This window comes from Gigantopelta aegis, unplaced genomic scaffold (assembly GCF_016097555.1).
Source record: "Gigantopelta aegis isolate Gae_Host unplaced genomic scaffold, Gae_host_genome ctg1250_pilon_pilon, whole genome shotgun sequence".
NCBI lineage: Eukaryota > Metazoa > Mollusca > Gastropoda > Neomphalida > Peltospiridae > Gigantopelta > Gigantopelta aegis.
In genome coordinates this window covers 85,944-98,431 of record NW_024532763.1, presented here as the reverse complement: position 1 = coordinate 98,431, position 12,488 = coordinate 85,944, and the positions used below count along the sequence as shown (strand labels likewise).

The following is a 12,488-nucleotide window of genomic DNA, read 5'->3' as shown; positions in this document are numbered from 1 at the left end:
ACTCCCAATCGAACGAAATACCACATCAAGTGACATGACTCCTGTAATGGGAGCTTGTGTGACATTCTCCAGGGATCTCTCATTGCAACATTTGTTACCAACATGTTACCAGGAAACATTAGGAACTACTGGTTCATTAGTCTCGGCTAGATGTCTTGAACAAGAGGAACCACCTGTCACTGATCAACAGATAAGATATCGGGCACTTGAAGCTTATGATCATCCTGGTCAATGTTTCTATGTAAGTTTAATACTACTACAGTGATATCTATTATGTTATGTGTGTGTGTGTGTAGAGTATTGATAGTAGCAGATTTAAAGTGGGTCAACGTTATATTTTACCACATTTGCAACCCTTCCGTGTACTGAGAGAAGGTGGAAATGCAATAGTTTTAGAAGTATGTATGAACTTAACTATGGACGATGTTATCAAATATGTATTTTTAGGTTTCTTACGAGGGTCATCTTTATGCTGTTAAATGTACTGATTTCCGATGGAGAGAAGTACTAATTATGCCCAAATTACGTCATGATAATGTTTTAAGATTATCAGCCATGTTAATGGGTACACCAAGAGAAGGTTCTCCCCAAAATCGGTGCGTGTTTCACTTTAATCCTCGGATGACCAGTAAGTAATGAAGTCAAGTAAATAATTCCAACTAACCACTAGAGAAGGAAGGTACTATAATCAACTATGTTTATCACTTAGATGATTTAAACAAGATGGTTGGGTCAAGTCTCAGAACATTAAACAAATATTACAGCAATAATCCTACACGTCTGTGTAAAATACACAGCAACTTCAGGTATGTATTACAAAATTACAATGCCCTCATTCACTTACTACCCTAGGTATATAAATAGAGAAATCCTTCAAGGTCTCCATTATCTACACACTCTACCAAACCCTATCGTACATCGTGATATTAAACCATCTAATATACTAGTGATGGTGGAGTGTCCCTGTCCTTATCTACTGACCTGTATGTGTATAAAGAGACCACATATTGTAAGCTAATTGAAATAAGTTAATTGAAATTGATAATATCTTGTTTCTTTAGGTATTGTCCGATTTTGACGCTAGTTTAGAACTCAATCATGATGGTACTCTTCGACCTGATCCTCTATGCCATACAACTCATGATACACCATTGGAGAGTGTGTATCGTATCTCTCGTAGGGGCACAAAAGGGTTCATGTCACCTGAAGATTTTATTTGTATGGTTGGTAGCAGTGCTGATGTAATGCCACCACTAACAACAAAAGCTGATATATTAGGTAATATTTATTATTAATTTATTATCAAATAGAATTTAGTTAAACATTAATAAACAGATGTAACCAAGTCTTGTTTTTATTCACATAGTTTTGGGTTAATGATGTGTTTACTGCTAATGAATGAACATGGACCTAAGTCTTTATATCAGGTATTTATTATTGTGTGTGAATAAAGAATTAATTGATGTTATTATAATAACTAGATGGGAGTAATTTTGCTTGCTGTGAACAGGAGGATTGAACCTAAGAGTTCAAGTGTACCTTATTCCAGACTGAGTCAAGTGATTGTAACTGACTATGATATACACAAGATATTACCAGTATGTATTAATATTAACACCATTATAGTAACTTCTTTCTCTCTCTCTCTCTCTCTCTCTCTCTCTCTCTCTCTCTCTCTCTCTTCTCTCTCTCTCTCTCTCTAGATTGGAAAGCTTAAAGAGTATTTTAGTGATCCTTTTTCTTGTTGACTTTGTGATGAGATGTTTAGAAATTGATCCTGCTAATAGATCAACAGCTTATGAACTATTAACTCATCCATATCTTCAAGAATGAGCTAAGCTTGTGTTGATTATTTCACTACCTTATATTATCCTTAACATACTTCTTATAGAATTATTATACAGTATATAATTTTAATATATTATGTATTGTGAGTTTGTTTCTTTTTTGTGTGGTACTTATAAAATTAAATAGTGATTAAAACTAATATAATTATCAGTTTTGTTTTAATTTTCTTATTATTGACCTTTAAAAATTATTTATGCAACTAGCCGATACCGGTCACAAGTATCGTTAATGAGATTCATAGCGGTGTACAGTTGCGCCCCACAAGAGGCTGAAGACAAAATTGTAAGTACATATAAAACGAAACTTGAACAGTCATGAGTGCCAGTGTGTTGTGGGCCAGCGTTCTGCAATGCATCAGACCTCTGAGATGGTTACCAGCATACTCTACGGAGTATCCGAAAGGCCGACTAGGATAGGGCTGGTAGTCTCCCTTTAAACGAGATGAGGCTGGTGTATTTGTGGTTCCCGGTTCCTGAATGCGAAATTCCCTAAGAGCTGGAATCCCGTACGGCTGGTTTTAAGTTAGGGCGATGCTCCAGCCAGGATTACCTCGCGAAGACGAGGGTTACCAAGCCAGGTGGCGGTCCTAGCTAGCAATAGCAGGGAATCCTGGAGCCTAAGTGGAAGCCTGAGTGGGTGAGCGAGTAGGAATCGTTTGGGCAACACACAAGGGTTTTTTTTTGCTTTTTTTTTATAAATCTTGAATCTATTTAATGAATGTCAGTCAGTAGAACTGGTCCTCAGTCTGTCATAGATTTGATTAAGTGATTTGTAGTGAAGTTGTGTGTTTTCTTTTGACCAAGCTGTTGTTTGCTTACTCCATATTTTCCTCATATTACAATTTGATACACCTTAAGCATTTCTTGGAACCTCCATTTTAAATTCTTACAAAGAATTATATTATGATTAGAGTTCTATATTAATAATTAATTGAATAATAGTGACTGAGTTTGACAAAAGGAGCCTTTTGTGCAGAAATATTTTGAACAAACACTTATGGCTACATCTAGTATAGCAGTCCTGGTAGGCCAAGAGAAGTGGAATATGGCAATACTTCAATACCCTTTGAATTAGAATTGTTTGCAAAATACAACTGACTTTAACTTAGCATTGGCTAATCCTTGTCATCTGTCCACAAAAAATGCACATGCAGACTCAAAAGTGGTTTGTTAAGATTATTAAATGGTCATGTTAGGTTTGAAACCTCTTTGATTTTTACTTTCAGTACTTAAAAAAACAAAAGCAATTTCTGTTATAAAAAGTCTGTGTTACAATCACATAGAACTGATATAAATATACAAAAAATTATTAATAGTTTATTAATAATTATTAATGTATTTAAATACAAAGGCGATTACTTCATGCTTTAGCAGCTAATAATGAAGGCTGCCTCTGGTTATCAAAGTCTGTACTATTATCATTGACTAAATCAATACCAAATTTGACCACATTTTGTTTTCTCATAATAATCAAGATGATCTTGTTTGGGTGGAGTTAATTCATGCTGGTTGCCTGGCAACAAATACTTGTAATACTCTTTCCAATTCATCCAGCTTTCAGGAGGAGAATCGACTGAGAGCAAAGCTCTAGATCTCACTGGAAGAAATAAAGACAACTATACAACAACTCTATTCATATATTTATCCATCTATCCTTTAATATATCCATGTATCAATCAATTATTCCATTCATGTACCTGATGCAGCTGTATAACTGACGTCAGATGTAAATGATACCTTATAAGGAAGGAGATTTCCAAAGAGAATTCCAAAACACAAGACCACAACCTGAACAAAACATGTATTTTATGTACAAAAGTCATGTGACTTACCATAAGACATGTACCAAGATGTACGGGTCGTCCTAACATTGGATTAGTAGTACGAGCAACTAGCGCTTGTAACTGGGCCAACTGTTGAAGGAGAGTATGATTCTCTGCCTCTAATGTTTCCACTTTTTTCATAAGCCTCAAGTTGTCTTGAGTACAATGAGAAAGTCTGTTAAAAGGAAACCAAGTAGCATAATTTGTACAACAATTAGTCTATAAAAAAAAAACTGACAGAAAAACAAAGAGACTCTGAGAGAAGTACATGCTTAGATGTTTGACTTACCTATCCTCAAGTGACTCCATGTATTCTTTCTTTTTCTTTCTACTTTCCTGAGCAGCCAACTATCACAAGATATCAAGTCTATAATATATTATTATTATGAAACATACTTTATTTCTGATCTTCCTACGAACTGATTTTAAAGCCTTTTCTTCAGTCTAACAGATAAAAAAACATTTATTGATAGAAAATAACTTTTATACACATACCTTTGTTAGAGGAAGGGTGGTAGGTATTGGTAATCCTTCAGATTTTAGTGTCTCTTTCTCTTCTTCTGTTAACTGAACTTGTTGTCTACTCATAAAGAACTAGAAGAGGATAACAACTTGGGATACCACAAGCAGCCATTAGTCCGGTATATACCTTAATTCTTTCATCAATGAGTTTAACAGGATCAGGATGAAGTTGAACAAGAGACAAAGGAGATGATGAAGTAGAGTTACAAACAGAGGTCACTTCTTTACTCTGTCCACTATGACCGCTATTAGTGCTGGCGGGGGACGTAGATGCCATGGTATCATAACCTAACGTAAGTCAATACAATAATGATAATATTTAATTAACTAACCTCCATCTGAACTATTGCCTTCTTCATTGTCATCACTGCCACGTCCACTTAGGTCACATGACAAGGAGTCTGAGCCGACACGGGTCAACATAGCAGACTCCAATTTATGATCAGATGGAACGTCTTTAGTAGCATAAGTGTGGTCATGAGCTACACCAGCTTGTAATGAAGCTATTATATCTGATTTGGAAGTGGGAAGACTTTGTAAAGGTTCAAGGAAGATCGGCATAGTTAAATCATTAAAGAGGGGCAAGCCAGCATCATTCTGAGGTATGATATGAGGATTGATTAAAGGGGGTATGACTTCCATTGAAGTATGGTTTACTATCCAATTCTGTTGGTCTAAATTAGAGTAGTAGTCTTGAGTTTGTGTATCTGGTTGATATTCCAATGCATCATGAAATGTTAGTAACTCGTCTAGATCTTCAATGTTAAGATCTCCTGGTTGGCTGCTGACAAATGCTAGGTCTAACATTGGAGGATTAGGTAGGTGGAGTTTATTGAGATCGTCAAAGACATTATCATCTGTAGCAAGAAATGACACAAGATTCTCAATTTCCATGTCATCTAGATTGGCTGAGATGTCAATCTCTGACTGAGAAGTCAAGGTAGACATTGTAGCCATGGTAACCAACCAACAGCCAGCAACAGGACTGTAACCACTTCTTAACTTAGTGACCAAGAACTTGGTTAATAAATGTTACATAGATATAAGCTTAAAAGCTCTTTTCAACGAACCTTTTTTTCGAGAAGACAACTCCAAGTGTTCAAAGTTTAACTCAACAATGACTATGACTATGACAATTTCAGAAAGTACACGTTCATAAAATGACGTCACAGTTTACGAAGCTAAAACGGATGTAAACGGAACATTCAGAAATTTGTATAGAAAATGCAATAGGAATAAAATTAATTAAAATTCATCATCTCCGTGTAATTATTGTACTCATCTCCGTACACTTTAGTTATAAAGGGTTAATTTTCACAATGGCCACTTTCTTCTCAATGCCTATTGATTGGATGATACATGAGTGTGCTATACCGACATTCTTTCAAGGACTCTATATAACGTATCCTATTCTATTGAGCTCATTAGTTATAAGACTCTGTGTTCTATGGTTACCATTCCGCCAGCATGTATTGGACATCATTACAATATTATTTTGGGTGTGGTCACTGTGGTGGTATTATGAAACAAGTATTGTATATTTTGTTACAATAATCAGTCTCATTTATGTATTGTTGCTATGGTTACCAGTGGGTCGAAGAGGTCCGTTTGTAAGTGGAGCTTGTATGACATTCATAATAATATGGTTAGTAACAATACATCATACTATTATATATATATGTAATACATAATATGTATATTGACAGTGAATTGATTATTGTGTCAGCAGTAGAATGGCATAAAGTTAGAGGTATGACTATATAATTTAATGGATAGACAAACGATGGGATATAAAATAAACAGTCACTTAATTGTACCCATTATCTCTTTTTGATAGGAACATTTCTGATAGTTTCAATGAAATTAGTTTCCTTAGCATACGATCTTGATTCCTCTCTACCTCCGTCAGAAAAGAAACCTCCGTCAGCCACGCCTCCTCTTCCTAACGTACTCAGTTTTATATCATATTGTATCATACCATCAACGACCATATTTGGACCTTATGTGACATATAATGAACATGTAAAATATACTAGAAGAATACCACTGGTATATGTCTTTTCTCTATTACAATTAACTATTTTTTTTCTATTTGTTTTACAGAGTATAAACTGGTTATCTTGTGTTCTTCGAAGTTTGTTATTCTCTTTGCTATGTCTGTGTCTCTCAGCGTGTTTGTTTCCATTTCTCTTTGATGAGATTAATTGGAACAAGTAAAGTTCCTCCAATGCCACTATAACTCTCTCTCTCTTTCTCTCTCCCTCACTCTCTCATAGATGGTTGACTGCTTATTCAACAGCGTCTTCTTACCGATTTAGTCATTATTTTGTTTCTCTGATGTCTGAATGTTCCACAATCATGGTTGGACTTGGATATAGTGTTGGTTCTGCAGGGACAACCAATTGGGATCAGTTCCGAGTGGCATATCCCCTTCATGTGGAATGGCCGAGATCACTGGGATCTCTAGTGACATACTGGAACATTCCAATGCATCACTTCCTTAAAAATTGTCAGTGAAATATTATGTAAATTTAGGTTCATTTTCACTCTGTTATCAGATGTATTTAAACCCACACTGATTCGTTTAAATTATGCTGGTGCTTTCTTTTTTCACATTTCTGACAAGTGCTATGTTGCATGTGAGTGTCACATGACTGTCATATAACTCTATATTGTATTGAAAACTAAAAGGGTCTCAACTTTCAGCTGGCGGCTGTGTTACTCAGTATAGCTTTGTATGCTTATATTGAGAACAGTAAGAAAATAAATTCATTTTTACTTAAATATATTTTGTTACAGAGTTTCGATATAAGTTAAGTCAGAGGTTTAACGCGTGTGTGAAGGACAGACCGTGTTCAATAGGATGTTCTCATAAATATAAATCTGTAAGTTAATAATACTATTTATAATATAACTATTGTTTTATTTTTCAGTCAGTGTTGTGGGTGAAAATAATCAATGTTTGTTTTACTCTTGTTGTTGTATTTCATCTTGCTTACTTAGGAGTTATGTTTGGTAGTACTAATGATGAAGATGAGGTTTCTTCAGATCAAGTATAAATACATTTACACAACATTTACTCTCTCTCTCTCTCTCTAGGGTTATTCAATGGCTCATACTCTGAGAAATTGGTACAATTTGGATTTTCTAAGTCATTTAGTGGCACTGGTAATGTGGATCATATCGTTGATAATTTAAAGGAACTTATTAAACTGAATTACAATAATTTCCATTCACTCATGAATCAATCATCTGTTTTATTTTTGTTATCATATGATTAGTCTCATTCTTATTGTTTTCCTTTTAAATATTCAACTACTAGTGAACATCAGTACTTACTACAGTGACCTATGATAGCTACTATTAGTAAGCTCTAGACTAGTGAACATCAGTACTTACTACAGTGACCTAGGATAGCTACCATTAGTAAGCTCTAGACTAGTGAACATCAGTACTTACTACAGTGACCTAGGATAGCTACTATTAGTAAGCTCTAGACTAGCAAACATCAGTACTTACCACAGTGACCTAGGATAGCTACCATTAGTAAGCTCTAAACTAGTGACCATCAGTATTTACCACAGGATAGCCACCATTAGTAAGTTGTAGGTCTTATTAATAGTTATTAATTATTAAAGTGATGTTCACATAAAATAAATATTATAGAAATGTTTGTAACACATATCATATTAATCTCGAGGAAGAGGATAAAACTGTTGAATGTCTTGAGCTTTTCTGAGTATTCTCTGTATATCATTGATTGGATAATTCTACAATGAATATATAGTGTAACTTAGTATTAAAGTGATCTACTGGTACATAGGGGTAATTGGTCTACTACTGGTATGTAAGTTGAATGGTCTACTGGTACAAAGGGGTGATTGGTCTAATGATACATAAGTACATAGATTCAATAATCTACTGGTATATAGGGGTAATTGGTCTACTACTGGTATGTAAGTTGAATGGTCTACTGGTACAAAGGGGTGATTGGTCTAATGATACATAGGTACATAGATTCAATAATCTACTGGTACATAGGGGTAATTGGTCTACTACTGGTATGTAAGTTGAATGGTCTACTGGTACAAAGGGGTGATTGGTCTAATGATACATAAGTACATAGATTCAATAATCTACTGGTATATAGGGGTTATGTCTAATAGTACATAGGGATGATTGGTCTAATAGTACATAAAGGTGATTGGTTTAATAGTACATAGGGATGATTGGTCTAATAGTACATAGAGGTGATTGGTCTAATAGTACATAGGGATGATTGGTCTAATAGTACATAGGTATGATTGGTCTAATAGTACATAGGGATGATTGGTCTAATAGTACATAGGTATGGAGGTTGAATGGTCTACTGGTATATAGGTTGACTGGTACAATGGACAAGCAGTGACATAATGGCAATGTAACTCAATGGTTGCCAGGCAATAGTATCATACCTGTAGCATTTTAATAGTCATTGAAAAATCAGCACTCAATATGTCTGTTCTAATACACCTAATAAAAATAACCATGGTAACTCTCAATGAATAAATAATGAGTAATTACTCACATAAGCATTGCACAACAGACATATAACAAAAAGTCAAATCGGTTTTTATCAGAAAAAAGAGAAATCCCATAGTCTGATAACATCTACACAACGATAAAATACATGTAAATGTACATGTAACCTGATTTGAAATAAGGGACCACTTCGGGTAAAAACATTTGTGATCTGATTTGTGAAAAGGGACCACTGTTAAACCACCACAAAAAAACAGTTTTGTATATATACAGCCGCTATATATACACAACTATTCATGATAACTGTAGGTATGTGTATAAAACTGTGGTTTTAACAGTCACAAATCAGATCACAAATGTTTTGATTGAAGTGATCCCTTATTGCAAATCAGGTCACAAATGTACATGTACATGTAAATGTACATGTACATGTACATTTACTATGTGTTTATTTATGTACCTGGTAACAGGAATTCCTGTGATAATAGTAATGTAATCCAACGAAAACCAAAGAATGCTGGGTCAATTTCTTTCTTTCCTGTAGAAAAAAAACATACAATAGTTGTCATAACAACCATTGTTACTTACTAGATTTTTATGTAAGTCAGGGTCTGTAGATTTGAGCAGTTCCATCAGCCGATGCATTGAGCCCCCTGTACAAAAAGGGTTAAAATTTAGCTATTCATACATTAGTACTTGATAAGGCTCATACCTATACCAGCACGAGAACGATCAAATTTTTTTGTGAAGTGGTCTCCAATTTCTACCATAAGATTTGAGAAACAGAAGAAAGTATCAGCTTCAGCATGCTCTAAAAAGAATTAAATAACACAATGACAACAGCTGGTAGCTTGCCTTTCCATTTGGGATCTGGATGTTGTGCAATACATAATATATTGGTCCAATAATTTCATTCATTCCCTAATTAATAAACAAGCCACACCCATCTTATGAATAGTAAATAAGGCTACAAATTAACCTGTACATAACCAATGCCTTTATTCATTTTAGCATAGATGAAGAGGATTCGTTTCAACAACCTTTAAAAAGAAAACAATTTAAAATCAACTTGCGTTAGATATCAGTTATAGTATCAATATTGTTTAACTCCGCCTACCTCCCAATGTCCCTCTTCTCCTTCCTTTAACGGATTATACGGTTCAGAGTCGTCATGTTGTCTAGTTTGTCCGACATTTTTAACTCCTAGTCTTGACGTGGCTACTTGTTGAGATGGAAGAGATGATCTATCTACTCTTTGTTTTAATGCATCTATACCCAATACAGTTCCTACACGAAAAATGGATGAATAGATAAAAGAAATGGATGAATAGATTTAACAATGGATACATAGATAAGTAACATTGGTGTATTTATATTTTTGATACCAGTGTTAAATGCTTTTCTAGGATATGTGTTGGTAACTGGAAGAAGGACATATCAGGATATAATCTACGTGTGTCATGATCAACTTGTAGGAGGACATCATTATCCTCAAAATATTTATGCCATTGGCTATCAGGATTTGTATTGAGAGGCTGTGTGTGTGTGTGTGTGCGAGAGAGAAGAGAGAGAGAGAGAGAACTCATTTGCAATTCTAGGAATGATATTTTGATACTCACATGATCTACTACTTCAATATCTCCATTATCACTTTCACTATCTTTGTATGGATTAACTATCACTTCATTCATTAAACTATGATATGATGACCTGTCACATGATTTTCATATGACCATCACATGACTATACATGCCTATACCTTTGTCTCCTTAACTCGTCTTCCCAATATTTCTGTTTTAATGGAAGATATCCTAGGAGTAACTAGACAGAAAAGGATGGATTATGAGGGTATGTCACAATACTACTGTTGCTATGGTAACTATATGTACTTTCCAACATGTAGCTCGGATACCCCGTTCATTGGCACACCCTAGAATAAGCAAGTATGTTATCAAAAGTCAGTACTAATGGTGAGTTACTTACCATTGAAGCATAGACATCGAAGTTGTACTATATCAATCTCATCTTTTGACAAGAGCTCTCGAAATTCAGGGACTCTATAGAACATAAATTATTTGATGATATCACAGTGATTACTTGAAATGGCTTACTTGCTTCTTTTGGCCATTGCCCTTTGTGGGTGTGGCTGAAGTAAAGCTCAGGTTTTGTTACCCCGCCCATTAATTTAATATCTTGCATGGAGAAGCATGGAGATTCTGTTAATTCTGAGCTGTTAGCTTCGTCCTCTCTGGACACAGAGGGAGATGAGGAAAATACTATTAATATTCTATTCAAACCATTTCTTTGGATGGTGTCACAGCTAAGTTATTTAGCTTTATCAGCTGTTGAACGCCCAGTACTGTCTATGATAACTTGCTGTATCATATTGATGTGTACTTGTCTATGGTGGTGTTGTTGTAGGAAACCAGTTAGGAGACAAGGTATTTAGTTAGCTACTTTACGTACGATAGTGCCCGAAGTACCAGTAATGGAATACCTAGTCTCATTCCTATACTGGAATACCTAGTCTCATTTCTGTACTTGCCAGATGGAAAAGTACTTTTTCATCAAGTAGGTCTGGGAATGAGACTATGGAATACCATACTTTAATACAAAGTTACATAGTACAACATTTAGGTTCAGAGTCTAGGGTGTAGTACACAAAACTACAGCTGGTACTTCAAACAATGCTATTACATTAAATGATCATATTATATATATGCTTATCATCTGTGTTTGTCTGCTGTCTGGAACGTATTGTGCGCAATTTTATTTACCATCTATCTATGTCTATATGTTATTAATATCTTCTCCAGCATCTAAGGACCAGGCAGGAGAGGCTCCACTGGTGATAACAAGATCAATGCGTAAAAGAGACATTGTACGACACTTAGGAAGGAGGGTAATTAGAGTGGGTGGGTAAGTGATGTCATTATTAGTCTCTAATGTAATGACACTATTGATTATAGTCTCGTCTCAGAGACCTACGAAGGAATTCAAGTCTCAAGTAAGTTGAGAAGCATGTTCTCGACATTGGTGTTTCTAATAATATCCTGAGATATACTGGCATATACTGAGATGTACATTGACATGTCATATCGTGTGACCTAATTGTTTACTTCATGTTAATAATGTAGTTGTACATTTACATGTACATGTGATTTTTGTCTACTATTGTATTTCATTGTTAGTTTTCGGCTGCCTCCTCCAGGGAGTTCAGAAATCCAGCTGCACAAAGAGCCACCTGCAGCTTACTTAGAAGCAGATTTGGAAGTGAGAATATCAATTGTTTTATTGATAGTGTTTTTTGTCTTTATAGTTGGACAGTCAGATACCTCATGATGTTATGTATTTGCTTAAAAGTGTTCGGTAAGTGTTTATTGTGATAACCATTGTCATTTTTGTATGTAGTGTGTTTGGCCATTTTGAGAAACCCTCTTTTTATGGAACTATGTAAACATGTGGAGACTAAGTTTGTACCAGCTGGAGCAATTCTGTTTAGACCAGGACAGGTTAACCATGTACTTGATCACTTTAAAACGATCTCTCTTCATTCTCCTATATCTATCTTCCCTCCTCTCTCTCTCTCTCTCACACACTCTCACTCTCTCTTTCTCTCCCTCCCTCTTCAGATCGATGATAGTATTTATGTTGTACAAAATGGTAAATTAAAAGTGTTTATTTGTGAACAAGATGGCAGTGAAATGCCACTCAAAAGAAGCTGGAACAGGAGATAGTGTTCATAGTCTGCTTAGTTTAATGGATGCTATTGTTG

The 12,488-nt window shown here is 35.1% G+C and overlaps 1 pseudogene; it reads right to left on the bottom strand.

Annotated features, from left to right (window-relative positions):
- Positions 1-8,755: 8,755 nt before the first annotated feature.
- LOC121391043 lies at positions 8,756-12,053 on the bottom strand (annotated as a pseudogene).
- Positions 12,054-12,488: the final 435 nt, after the last annotated feature.